Genomic DNA, 13,619 nt, shown 5'->3' with positions numbered 1-13,619 from the left:
ATCTGCGCATATGCACGGGTGCGCTTCACGCTGTTCACAGCATGGTAGCCAGGGCACATAAACAGCAGATAAGTTGAGCCTCGCACTTCAACGCTCTTAGTTGTTGCGGAAATTGACCCAATATGCTGTTTACTTTCTGCATCTACGTCATATCGCTGAGTCTACCTTTAACCCACATAGCTCAGTTTGTTTTCCTCTCTCTCTGTCTCGCCATCTCTCCCCCCTCTTTCTCTACCTTTCCCCTCCTCTCTCCTTCTTTCTCTCTATGCCTCCCCCCTCTATCTACCTGTCTCTCTCTTTTTCTCGCTTTCTCTCTCTCGCTTTCTCTCACTCTCTCACTCTCTCTCTCATTTACCACCTTCACCCTTGTTTTTATCAGTGTTGTGTTTTTCCAGTTTATCTCCAATAGATTGAGTTTGTCTGACAACCAGTATCCTGTTGAGATAATTAGAGATGATAAATCTCTATAACGCTGATTTGATGTTTAACTATGTTTGACAGTGGGATCTAATTTAGAATTTTAGCCAACCTAGTTTTTTTGGAGATGAGCACGGAGGGTGTGTCTAAGCTAATTAATAATTCTGCAGAAAATAGTCTTAAACAGGCCTTTTACGGTCAGGTTTCATCATAAAGTTGATAGAATATTTATTTTACCAATGTATACACATCTATTGTTTATGGCAGGTTATCGTCCCTGTGCTTGGGTAATATTTGGCCCAAGGGTGTGTTTGCATCAGCATGCACATTCACATCATTCCTACCCTCTGGAGCCGTAAATGACATACCAACATAGACAGCAAGTTGACGTTTATTGTCATGAATCTTGCCCTGGAGGCAGATTTCCGCTAGATGGACCAGCTGCAATGTCAAAATTGGCTATATCGTAAAAATTCATGAAAACAAAAGTGTTTGGTCTTAATTTAAGGTTAGGATTTAGGGTTAGCAGTGTGGTTAAGATTAGGGTTAAAGGGGAAATGCACCCGCTGATTTGGCCTTGTTTTTTGGCTTGCTCCTCAATAAATGCTGACGGCCATAACAGAAGCCAAACTTGAGTTGGATTCGGTGTGTGGTTTGATGTGGGTGTTTCTTGGGTGTGTCCTTGCCACCACCAAGACACACCCATCTGTTAGAACCTTGCCCGCAGCTGTTTCCCCCCACTCAATCAAAACAAACAAACATCCTGCAGGTTGAGTTCAATAACTACAGGCATATAAATGGTGAGATGCCAGAGGAAGCTTTGAATAGGTCAGTAGCCTACAGAGTAATATAGAATTTATGTAGATATTCTAAACCAGGGTTCCCCAACTGGCGGACCGCGGACATAAAATACTGTAAAAACACCAGGAAATCAGCTCCAAGTGATTTTAATTTTGGAAATCTATTCCTAAGTATTCCCTATTGTCACACCCTGGCTCTGGGACTCTATATGTTGAGCCAGGGTGTGTTCATTCTATGTGTTTATTTCTATGTTGGTAATTCTGTTGTGTTTATTTCTATGTTGGCTAGAGTGACTCCCAATCAGAGGCAACGAGTGTCAGCTGTCGTTGGTTGTCTCTGATTGGGAGCCATATTTATACTGTCTATTTTCCCTTTGTGTTTGTGGGTTTTTGTTCCGTGTTCGGTCATTGTTACCGTGGACTTCACGAGTCGTTTCTTGTTTTGTTTATTGTGTCGATTATCACTAAAGATAATAAAGTTCACTATGTTCGTTCAACACGCTGCGCATTGGTCTCTCCCTGACGATCGTGACAGAGAACCCACCATGCAACGACCAAGCAGCGTGTCCAGGGGCAGCTCTTGGGCTGGACATGGGAGGAAGCGCCGGGAGAAGAGACGGTGGAGGCGCGCCGTAGAGAGGAGCAGCGGCGCCAAACGGGTCAACGTCGGACAGGCGAGAGGCAACCCCAGAAATGTTTTAGGGGGGGGCACACGGCATGGACGACGGGGCTGACAGAGGCAGAAAAGGGGCGGATCCAGAAGGCCACCAGGTTACGGATACACCGCCCTGTACGTCCTGTGCGGATGCCTCACACAGAGTGTGTGAGGGTAGGCATTCAGCCAGGACGGGTTGTGGCCGCTCTTCACTCCAGGTCTCCTATCCGTCTCCACAGCCCGGTTCGGCCTGTCCCTGCTCCACGCACCAAGCCTACGGTGTGCGTCGCCAGCCCAGCCCGGCCTGTCCCTGCTCTACGCACCAAGCCTACGGTGTGCGTCGCCAGCCCGGCCTGTCCCTGCTCTACGCACCAAGCCTACGGTGTGCGTCGCCAGCCCGGCCCGGCCTGTTCCTGCCACTCGCACCAAGTATACGGTGCGCGTCGCCAGCCCGGCCCGGCCTGTTCCTGCCACTCGCACCAAGTATACGGTCGCGGCGTCGCCAGCCCGGCCCGGCCTGTTCCTGCCACTCGCACCAAGTCTACGGTGCGCGTCGCCAGCCCGGCCCGGCCTGTTCCTGCCACTCGCACCAAGTATATGGTGCGCGTCGCCAGCCCGGCCCGGCCTGTTCCTGCCACTCGCACCAAGTATACGGTGCGCGTCGCCAGCCCGGCCCGGCCTGTTCCTGCCACTCGCACTAAGCCAGGGGTGCGAGACGTCAGCCTGGTAAGGCCCGTTCCTCCTCCACGCACCAAGCCAGGGGTGCGAGTCGTCAGCCTGGTAAGGCCCGTCCCTCCTCCACGCACCCAAGCCAGGGGTGCGAGTCGTCAGCCTGGTAAGGCCCGTTCCTCCTCCACGCACTAAGCCAGGGGTGCGAGTCGTCAGCCTGGTAAGGCCCGTTCCTCCTCCACGCACCAAGCCAGGGGTGCGCGTCGTCAGCCTGGTAAAGCCCGTTCCTCCTCCACGCACCAAGCCAGGGGTGCACGTCGTCAGTCCAGCACAACCCGTGCCTGGGTCACCGGTGCCTGGTAAGGTACCGGTCAACTGCTCCACTATGGAGCTGAAGCTAACCGCTCCTGCTAAGTCCAGTTCAGCTCCAGCCGGCGGGGCCAGACTGGACCAGGGGCGCTATGGGGGGTGTATTGGAGGGTGGTGGTCAAGGCCGGAGCCAGAACCGCCGCCGAGGAGGTATGCCCGCCCAGTCCTCCCCTGTTTTGTTCAGGTTGAGGCGCGGTCGCAGTCCGCGCCTTTAGGGGGGGGTACTGTCACACCCTGGCTCTGGGACTCTATATGTTGAGCCAGGGTGTGTTCATTCTATGTGTTTATTTCTATGTTGGTAATTCTGTTGTGTTTATTTCTATGTTGGCTAGAGTGACTCCCAATCAGAGGCAACGAGTGTCAGCTGTCGTTGGTTGTCTCTGATTGGGAGCCATATTTATACTGTCTATTTTCCCTTTGTGTTTGTGGGTTTTTGTTCCGTGTTCGGGTCATTGTTACCGTGGACTTCACGAGTCGTTTCTTGTTTTGTTTATTGTGTCGATTATCACTAAAGATAATAAAGTTCACTATGTTCGTTCAACACGCTGCGCATTGGTCTCTCCCTGACGATCGTGACAGAAGAACCCACCATGCAACGACCAAGCAGCGTGTCCAGGGGCAGCTCTTGGGCTGGACATGGGAGGAAGCGCCGGGAGAAGAGACGGTGGAGGCGCGCCGTAGAGAGGAGCAGCGGCGCCAAACGGGTCAACGTCGGACAGGCGAGAGGCAACCCCAGAAATGTTTTAGGGGGGGGCACACGGCATGGACGACGGGGCTGACGGAGGCAGAAAAGGGGCGGATCCAGAAGGCCACCAGGTTACGGATACACCGCCCTGTACGTCCTGTGCGGATGCCTCACACAGAGTGTGTGAGGGTAGGCATTCAGCCAGGACGGGTTGTGGCCGCTCTTCACTCCAGGTCTCCTATCCGTCTCCACAGCCCGGTTCGGCCTGTCCCTGCTCCACGCACCAAGCCTACGGTGTGCGTCGCCAGCCCGGCCTGTCCCTGCTCTACGCACCAAGCCTACGGTGTGCGTCGCCAGCCCGGCCTGTCCCTGCTCTACGCACCAAGTCTACGGTGCGCGTCGCCAGCCCGGCCCGGCCTGTTCCTGCCACTCGCACCAAGTATACGGTGCGCGTCGCCAGCCCGGCCCGGCCTGTTCCTGCCACTCGCACCAAGTATACGGTGCGCGTCGCCAGCCCGGCCCGGCCTGGCCTGTTCCTGCCACTCGCACTAAGCCAGGGGTGCGAGACGTCAGCCTGGTAAGGCCCGTTCCTCCTCCACGCACCAAGCCAGGGGTGCGAGTCGTCAGCCTGGTAAGGCCCGTCCCTCCTCCACGCACCAAGCCAGGGGTGCGAGTCGTCAGCCTGGTAAGGCCCGTTCCTCCTCCACGCACTAAGCCAGGGGTGCGAGTCGTCAGCCTGGTAAGGCCCGTTCCTCCTCCACGCACCAAGCCAGGGGTGCGCGTCGTCAGCCTGGTAAAGCCCGTTCCTCCTCCACGCACCAAGCCAGGGGTGCGCGTCGTCAGTCCAGCACAACCCGTGCCTGGGTCACCGGTGCCTGGTAAGGTACCGGTCAACTGCTCCACTATGGAGCTGAAGCTAACCGCTCCTGCTAAGTCCAGTTCAGCTCCAGCCGGCGGGGCCCAGACTGGACCAGGGGCGCTATGGGGGTGTATTGGAGGGTGGTGGTCAAGGCCGGAGCCAGAACCGCCGCCGAGGAGGTATGCCCGCCCAGCCCTCCCCTGTTTTGTTCAGGTTGAGGCACGGTCGCAGTCCGCGCCTTTAGGGGGGGTACTGTCACACCCTGGCTCTGGGACTCTATATGTTGAGCCAGGGTGTGTTCATTCTATGTGTTTATTTCTATGTTGGCTAGAGTGACTCCCAATCAGAGGCAACGAGTGTCAGCTGTCGTTGGTTGTCTCTGATTGGGAGCCATATTTATACTGTCTATTTTCCCTTTGTGTTTGTGGGTTTTTGTTCCGTGTTCGGTCATTGTTACCGTGGACTTCACGAGTCGTTTCTTGTTTTGTTTATTGTGTCGATTATCACTAAAGATAATAAAGTTCACTATGTTCGTTCAACACGCTGCGCATTGGTCTCTCCCTGACGATCGTGACACCTATAGAGAAATTACTATGTTTTAGTCCAATATTATATCTGTTTGGGCTTCTTGCGGTCAATTTGCAATCACATTTTTTTTTTTAATTATGTTCCGGAACCCTGACCAGCCGCTCAATAAAGAAAATTGGCCCGCTGCTGAATCTAGTTGATGATCCCTGTTCTAAACTAAGTGTTCTGATAACTTTCAAATGTAGTAACAGGTCCATTTAGATTAAACAACCCTTTACATAATACCATAGAAACAGTGTTCTGCTGATATAACAATGTGCACCTTTCATCTTTCATTGTCATTCCCAGCCGATACAGATACTGTGCCTATCGGCATTTTGTCTGGTGGTAATGGGGCTATCTTGACAAACATGTCAGAGTGGTCATACCTTCCTGTATGGTGTTTGGTATACAACAGGAGTTCCCTGATCCTGGTGCAGAATACACAGGGTTTCTCCTTGACTGATACCATTTAATTCAATAATTAAAAAAGACAACATAAGTAACAGTTGTGTCTAGTAAAATGTTTATGCCAAGAACCAGGTCTCTCTCCATTCAGAGACATCAGTATCAAGCCCATCTGCAAGTCTCCATTTGCTGGCGTCATACCTGTTTCTGTGAACACAAACACAGTCACTGTTCTATTACCAATGGCAGTTAGAATAGGTAATATCTGACACACAAACAGGTACAGATGTAGGATTTTAATTTGAGCTCGTTTGCTACAGCAGGAGAATAATCCTGCTGCATCAGGACATTTGAATTACAGTGCCTTCGGAAAGTTTTCAGACACCTTGACTTTGTCCACATTTTTTTACGTTACAGCCTTATTCTAAAATGGATTAAATACATTTTTTACCTCAACAATCCACACACAATACTCCATGATGATAAAGCAAAACAGGTTTTTAGAAATGTTAGCAAATTTATTAAAAATAAGAACCGGAAATACCTTATTTACATAAGTATTCAGACCCTTTGCTATGAGACTCGAAATTGAGCTCAGGTGCATCCTGTTTCCATTGATCATCCTTGAGATGTTTCTACAACTTGATTGGAGTCCACCTGTAGTACATGTAATTGATTGGACATAATTTGGAAAGGCACACACCTGTCTATATAAGGTCCCACAGACGCCATGAGGTCGAAGGAATTGTCCGTAGAGCTCCGAGACAGGATTGTGTCGAGGCACAGATCTGGGGAAGGGTACCAACAAATGTCTGCATCATTGAAGGTACCCAAGAACACAATGGCCTCCTACATTCTTAAAACCAAGACTCTTCCTAGAGCTGGCTGCCCGGTCAAACTGAACAATCTGGGGAGAAGGCCTTGGTCAAGGAGGTAACCAAGAACCCGATGGTCACTCTGACAGAGATCCAGAGTTCCTTTGTGGAGATGGGAGAACCTTCCAGAAGGACAACCATCTCTGCAGCACACCACCAATCAGGCCTTTACGGTAGAGTGGCCAGACGGAAGCCACTCCTCAGTAAAAGGCACGTGACAGCCCACTTGGAGTTTGCCAAAAGGCACCTAAAGGACTCTCAGACCATGAGAAACAACGTTCTCTTGTCTGATGAAACCAAGATTCAACTCTTTGGCCTGAATGCCAAGCGTCACATCTAGAGGAAACCAGGCACCATCCCTACGGTGAAGCATCATGCTGTGGGGATGTTTTTCAGCAGCAGGGACTGGGAGACTAGTCAGGATCGAGGGAAAGATGAACAGAGGAAAGTACAGAGAGATCCTTGATGAAAACCTGCTCCAGAGCACTCAGGACCTCAGATTGGGGTGAAGGTTCACCTTCCAACAGGACAACGACCCTAAGCACACAGCCAAGACAATGCAGGAGTGGCTTCAGGACAAGTATCTGAATGTCCTTGAGTGTCCCAGCCAGAGCCCAGACATGAACCTGATCGAACATCTCTGGAGAGACATGAAAATAGCTGTGCAGCGACGCTCCCCATCCAACCTGACAGAGTTTGAGAGGATCTGCAGAGAAGAATGGGAGAAACTCCCCAAATAGAGGTGTGACAAGCTTGTAGCATCATACCCAAGAAGAATCAAGGCTGTAATCGCTGCCAAAGGTGTGTCAACAATGTACTGAGTAAAGGGTCTGAATACTTATGTAAAATTGATATTTCCATTTTTTATACATTTGTAAAAATGTATAAAAACCTGTTTTTGGCTTTGTCATTATTGGGTATTGTGTGTAGATTGATGAGGGGGAAAAAAACAATTTAATCAATTTTAGAATAAGGCTGTAACGTAATGTGGAAAAAGTCAAGGGGTCTGAATACTTTCCGAATGCACTGTATTATGTTGATTGTAAATAATGGATATTTGTTTTAGGGGTTAATAAGTTTTTTCATCAAGTCTGACATTTTAAAGTAGAAATTACCAACTTTAAAAGCTTTTTTAAACCTCTAATAAAGTGCAAGTTTATTCTCTGCAACAAAAGAGATAGCAAATGAAGATCCTACATCTGTACTATGTTGACGTTTGAACAGGTCAGATAAAACCTACCCAATTATGGTGTCCCCATCAAACTACTGAGGCTGCCGTCTGGCAAAAGCATCTCCAGTCCATCTGTAGAAATAGGCAGAGTTGAGGCAGAGCAAAGAAATATGTATATGTTTTATTGTCATATACAATGGATAGGTGCAGTGAAATGTGTTGTTTTACAGGGTCAGCCATAGTAGTACTGGAGCAAATTACGGTTAAGTGCCTTGCTCAAGGGCACATAGATTATTTTTTTCACCTTGTTGGCGCGAGTATTCAAACCAGCGACCTTTCTGTTATTGGCCCAACGCTCTAACCGCTAGGTTACCTGTCGCCCTAGTTTGCCCTAGTTCATCAGTGTTGCTATTACTGGACATTTGTGCTGTACTTTATTATTATGAATCACCTCATTGTGGATGTGTTGAGTGCCAGGTCTCTCTGCATCTCATGCATCTGTGAACACATACAGTACACACAGTCACTGTTCTATTACAAATGTCAGTTTGGGATAAGTGATATCTGACTTCAGAAAGTATTCACACCCCTTGACTTTTTCCTCATTTTGTTGTGTTACAGCCTGCATTTAAAATAGATTCAATTGAGATTTTTTGGTCACTGGCCTACACGCAATACCCCATAATGTCAAAGTGGAATATTTTTAGACATTTTTACAAATTCATAAAAAATCAAAAGCTGAAACGTCTTAAGTCAATAAATATTCATCCCATTTGTTATGGCAAACCTAATTAAGTTCAGGAGTACAAATGTTCTTAACAAGTCACATAAGAAGTTGCATGGACTCACTCTGTGTTTAACACAGGAGGTTGGTGTCGCCTTAATTGGGGAGGACGGGCTCGTGGTAATGGCTGGAGCGGAATCTGTGGAATGGTATCAAATACATCAAACACATGGTTTGATGCCATTCCATTTGCTCCGTTCCAGCCATTATTATGAGCCGTCCTCCCTCAGCAGCCTCCACTGGTGTGCAATAATAGTGTTTAACAAGGTCCTCCTGTCGAGCAGTGAATTTCAAACATAGATTGAACCGCAAAGACCAGGGAGGTTTTCCAAAACCGCTCTGAGATTTCACCATGAGGCCAATGTTTAATGGCTGTGATAGGAGAAAACTGAGGATGGATCAACAACATTGTAGTTACTCCACAATACTAACCTAATTGACAGAGTGAAAAGGAAGCATGTACAGAATATAAATATTCCAAAACATGCATCCTGTTTGCAACATGGCGCTAAAGTAAAAATGTGCCAAAGCAATTAACTTTTTGTCCTGAATACAAAGTGTTATATATTTGGGGCAAATCCATTACAACACATGACTGAGTACCACTCTCCATATTTTCAAGCGTAGTGGTGACTGCATCATGTTATGGGTATGCTTGTAATCGTTAAGGACTGGGGAGTTTTTCAGGATAAAAAGAAAAGGAATGGAGCTAAGCACAGGCACAAGTCTAGAGGAAAACTTGGTTCAGTCTGCTTTCCATCAGACACTGGGAGATGAATTCACCTTTCAGCAGGACAATAACCTAAAACACAAAGGCCAGATCTACACTGGAGTTGCTTACCAAGGAAACAGGGAATGTTCCTGACTGGCCAAGTTAGAATTTTGTCGTAAATCTACTTGAAAATCTATGGCAAGACCTGTAAATGGTCAACAACCAATTTGACAGAGCTTGAAGAATTATGGGCAAATGTTGCACAATCCAGGTGTGGAAAGTTCTTAGAAACTTACCCATAAAGACTCACAGCTGTAATTACTGCCAAAGGTGCTTCTACAAAGTATTAACTCAGGGGTGTGAATACTTATGTAAATGAGATATTTCTGTATTTTATTTCCAATACATTTGCTAAGAAATTCTAAAAACATGTTTTCACTTTGTCATTATGGGGTATTGCGTGTAGATGGGTGTTTTTTTATTTATTTCAAATTCAAGCTGTAACACAACAAATGTGGAATAAGTCAAGGGGTATGAATACTTTGGTGAGCAGGCAAGAGGTGAGGTCTTTGCCAGAGCCCCATTGATGGGAATAGCAGCGTAGATCAGCTCTTGGCCCATCATCATAGATACTGGCCGGTCACACACAAACGCATACACACACAGAGCACTGATTACATTATCAACAGTGGTTTTGAATAGCCTGGTGGAACCAACCTGATCGTTGTGTTCACCTTTCTATTTCTCTTTAGATATATAATGGTGAAGACAGCGATCAGGCTGGTTCCACCAGGCTAGGTTATGCCCTGGACATTATATTAATCTAAGAAGTAGAGAATAAGCAACAAATAATGTCAGTTTACATAAAATATGTTTCACAATTGAGTTATCAAATGTATCAAAGTAATGACGTTGGTTACCTTCTGTATTTGTACAAATGATGAGCCTGTGAAAGCTGTTGTCGCTGACAGGTGAAGGTTGCTTTCCGAATACTTGCCAGCATGTGGCTGACTGTTCCATTCCTAGGAATGCTCACAGCGAGGGCATGTCTGCATGATGCTGATGAAGACCCCCTTGCTGGTCTTCTCTATGCTGCATGTTCAGCTGCAAACTGGAAATCTCTTGAACAACTGCAGCAGGCGATCTTATGAGGTGGTGTTGAATGGGAGGGCCTGTGACATGGTGATATAATAGACAGCCAAGTGGTAAATTGCATTTTGTTCTAAAGAAAGGACAAAGCTTTTTGCTAATGCACTTCACAACCAAAATGACTCTACTAGTTGTATCTGCTTGGCTGGGGAATTATCCTACTATTTTATCAAGTCGGGTATTTTTTAATACAACTTTTAACATTTCATATAACACACATTACCTGTTGTTGTTGATGAAGCCGTCTGTGTCATCAGGGCAGTAACTCAGGTCACTATCAGAAGCCTCATGATGGTGTCTCCTTTTCATGAGAGTCGAGGGAGACTCTGGCACCAACGGAGGAGGTGTTACAAGGGTACTTGTGTTGCATGGTACACTTTTATTCTGAGGTCTTGCCTGACAAGCTGTGAAAATAGCAAGTGAACAGTGAATGAAATGATTTTTGGAGGTGGCTAAACCATTGCAATCACATTGCTGGACATGTTATGATACCCACCTTTGCTCCTTCTGGTAGGTCCCGGCATCTGTTCATGACCAGGGGATATCCGTCTTGCACCAAATTGTGCACTTTGTCTAACAGAAAAACAGGGTCAATAATTGTCATTATCCCTCAATTATAAACATAGCTCGAGAAATAGCGTAATCTTGTTTGGAAGCTAATTCTATGCTTTACAGATGTAGTCTGACTGGCTCCAGATTGGATTAGATTCAGGCCGGTGGCTCCGTTACACTACGCAACCAACAGTGACATGTTTTGCTTTGGCCCTGGTTTGGTTTGAGTTTGTTGCTGCTAGTTAGTACACTGTTGTAGTCAGACATGAGTTAGCTAGTACCACCATAACTGCATCCAATATTTATTTATGCCCTAGACATGGTTGCACCTCGGAGGCTAATGTGACTGTTCTGTCTAAATTACACTAACTTAGTGGAATAGAAATACAATGACATTGCTAAAGTAGGCAAATCAGTAGTAGGAAACAACTTTGCCATATTATGATGTCGTCAAATTTACTTTAGAGAGATGGCAATGTTGCCATTACTGTTACTAACAAAGTTAATCAAAAATAGCTAACAATGCTAATCTTAGCTAGCTAAAATACGGTGGTCCCCTCAGACTTATTTAGCTGGCTAAGGTTATACTGGATCTAAAGTCAATCTGGCGACATCACAATCATGATAAATGGTTTTCCTACTAATTATTTGCCTTCTTTTAAAATGTTATAGTGCTTCCATGCAAAATCCGAGTTGTATTGAGGTACGCTAACATTAGCTAGCTAGCTAGTTAAGTAGCTAGTTAAGTAGCTAGCTAGCTAACATCAGCTATGCTAGCAATGATAGTAGATGATTTTCTTTTTTTTTACTTATGGGCGATTCACAATATATACTGTATCTTGATTTAAAAAATATATATATCTAAATAAGCTTTGTTGCACAATTAAAGGTCAATACACTGCATTTCAAACAGTCAGGAGTAATCTAATGAATTCAGGGCTTGTAAAATTATACCTAGGCTAAATATAAGCCTTCAACCATAAGACCCACTAACAATCAAAATAGTTTAACCTGCTTTTTTGCAATAATTACTGATCTGGCTTTCAAGTCTGTCTATGAAAATGCTATTTTTGTTACATATTTAACAAGAACCATGCACAATGCACATTCACTAAATGACCAACTTCTGGTAGCAGACAATATAGAAAATTAATACAGGTTTCATAAGCAATCTCTCAAGCACAACTGCTAGTGAGTAGCCAGCTAGTCTTTATACATTTACATTTACATTTTAGTCATTTAGCAGACGCTCTTATCCAGAGCGACTTACAGTTAGTGAATATATATATATTTTTAATACTGGCCCCCCATGGGAATCAAACCCACAACCCTGGCGTTGCAAACGCCATGCTCTATCAACTGAGCTACATCCCTGCCAGCCATTCCCTCCCCTACCCTGGACGACGCTGGGCCAATTGTGCGCCGCCCATGAGTCTCCCGGTCGCGGCCGGCTGCGACAGAGCCTGGATTCGAACCAGGATCTCTAGTGGCACAGTTAGCAATGCGATGCAGTGCCTTAGACCACTGCGCCACTCAGGTCTCTTAAAGGGAGTGCTCCTAATCTCAGCTTGTTACCTGTATAAAAGACACCTGTCCACAGAAGCAATCAATCAATCAGATTCCAAACTCTCAACCATGGCCAAGACCAAAGAGCTCTCCAATGATGTCAGGGACAAGATTGTAGACCTACACAAGGCTGGAATGGGCTACAAGACCATCGCCAAGCAGCTTGGTGAGAAGGTGACAACAGTTGGTGCGATTATTCGCAAATGGAAGAAACACAAAAGAACTGTCAATCTCCCTCGGCCTGGGGCTCCATGCAAGCTCTCACCTCGTGGAGTTGCAATGATCATGAGAACGGGGAGGAATCAGCCCAGAACTACACGGGAGGATCTTGTCAATGATCTCAAGGCAGCTGGGACCATAGTCACCAAGAAAACAATTGGTAACACACTACGCCGTGAAGGACTGAAATCCTGCAGCGCCCGCAAGGTACCCCTGCTCAAGAAAGCACATATGCATGCCCGTCGGAAGTTTGCCAATGAACATCTGAATGATTCAGAGGAGAACTGGGTGAAAGTGTTGTGGTCAGATGAGACCAAAATGGAGATCTTTGGCATCAACTCAACTCGCCGTGTTTGGAGGAGGAGGAATGCTGCCTATGTCCCCAAGAACACCATCCCCACTGTCAAACATGGAGGTGGAAACATTATGCTTTGGGGGTGTTTTTCTGCTAAGGGGACAGGACAACTTCACCGCATCAAAGGGACGATGGACAGGGCCATGTACCGTCAAATCTTGGGTGAGAACCTCCTTCCCTCAGCCAGGGCATTGAAAATGGGTCGTGGATGGGTATTCCAGCATGACAATGACCCAAACCAGACGGCCAAGGCAACAAAGTAGTGGCTCAAGAAGAAGCACATTAAGGTCCTGAAGTGGCCTAGCCAGTCTCCAGTCCTTAATCCCATAGAAAATCTGTGGAGGGAGCTGAAGGTTCGAGTTGCCAAACATCAGGCTCAAAACCTTCATGACTTGGAGAAGATCTGCAAAGAGGAGTGGGACAAAATCCCTCCTGAGATGTGTGCAAACCTGGTGGCCAACTACAAGAAACGTCTGACCTCTGTGATTGCCAACAATGGTTTTGCCACCAAGTACTAAGTCATGTTTTGCAGAGGGGTCAAATACTTATTTCCCTCATTAAAATGCAAATCAATTTATAACATTTTTGACATGTGTGTTTCTGGATTTTGTTGTTGTTATTCTGTCTCTCACTGCTCAAATAAACCTACCATTAAAATTATAGACTGATCATGTCTCTGTCAGTGGGCAAACGTACAAAATCAGCAGGGGATCAAATACTTTTTTCCCTCACTGTATGTGGTACTGCAATGCCGCGCGCGACAGAAACTTAACATTAATTTTCCCAATCATGTTAATTGCTACTCCT

The 13,619-nt window shown here is 46.5% G+C and overlaps 1 protein-coding gene across 3 annotated transcripts in view; it reads left to right on the top strand.

Annotated features, from left to right (window-relative positions):
- epb41l4a (erythrocyte membrane protein band 4.1 like 4A) overlaps nucleotides 1-13,619 on the top strand; it is a 114,292-nt gene that overhangs the window by 43,718 nt on the left and 56,955 nt on the right. The window lies entirely within an intron of this gene.

This window comes from Coregonus clupeaformis, chromosome 15 (genome assembly GCF_020615455.1).
Source record: "Coregonus clupeaformis isolate EN_2021a chromosome 15, ASM2061545v1, whole genome shotgun sequence".
NCBI lineage: Eukaryota > Metazoa > Chordata > Actinopteri > Salmoniformes > Salmonidae > Coregonus > Coregonus clupeaformis.
The sequence above is the reverse complement of the archived record's forward strand: the minus strand, read 5'-3'. Positions and strand labels throughout refer to the sequence as shown.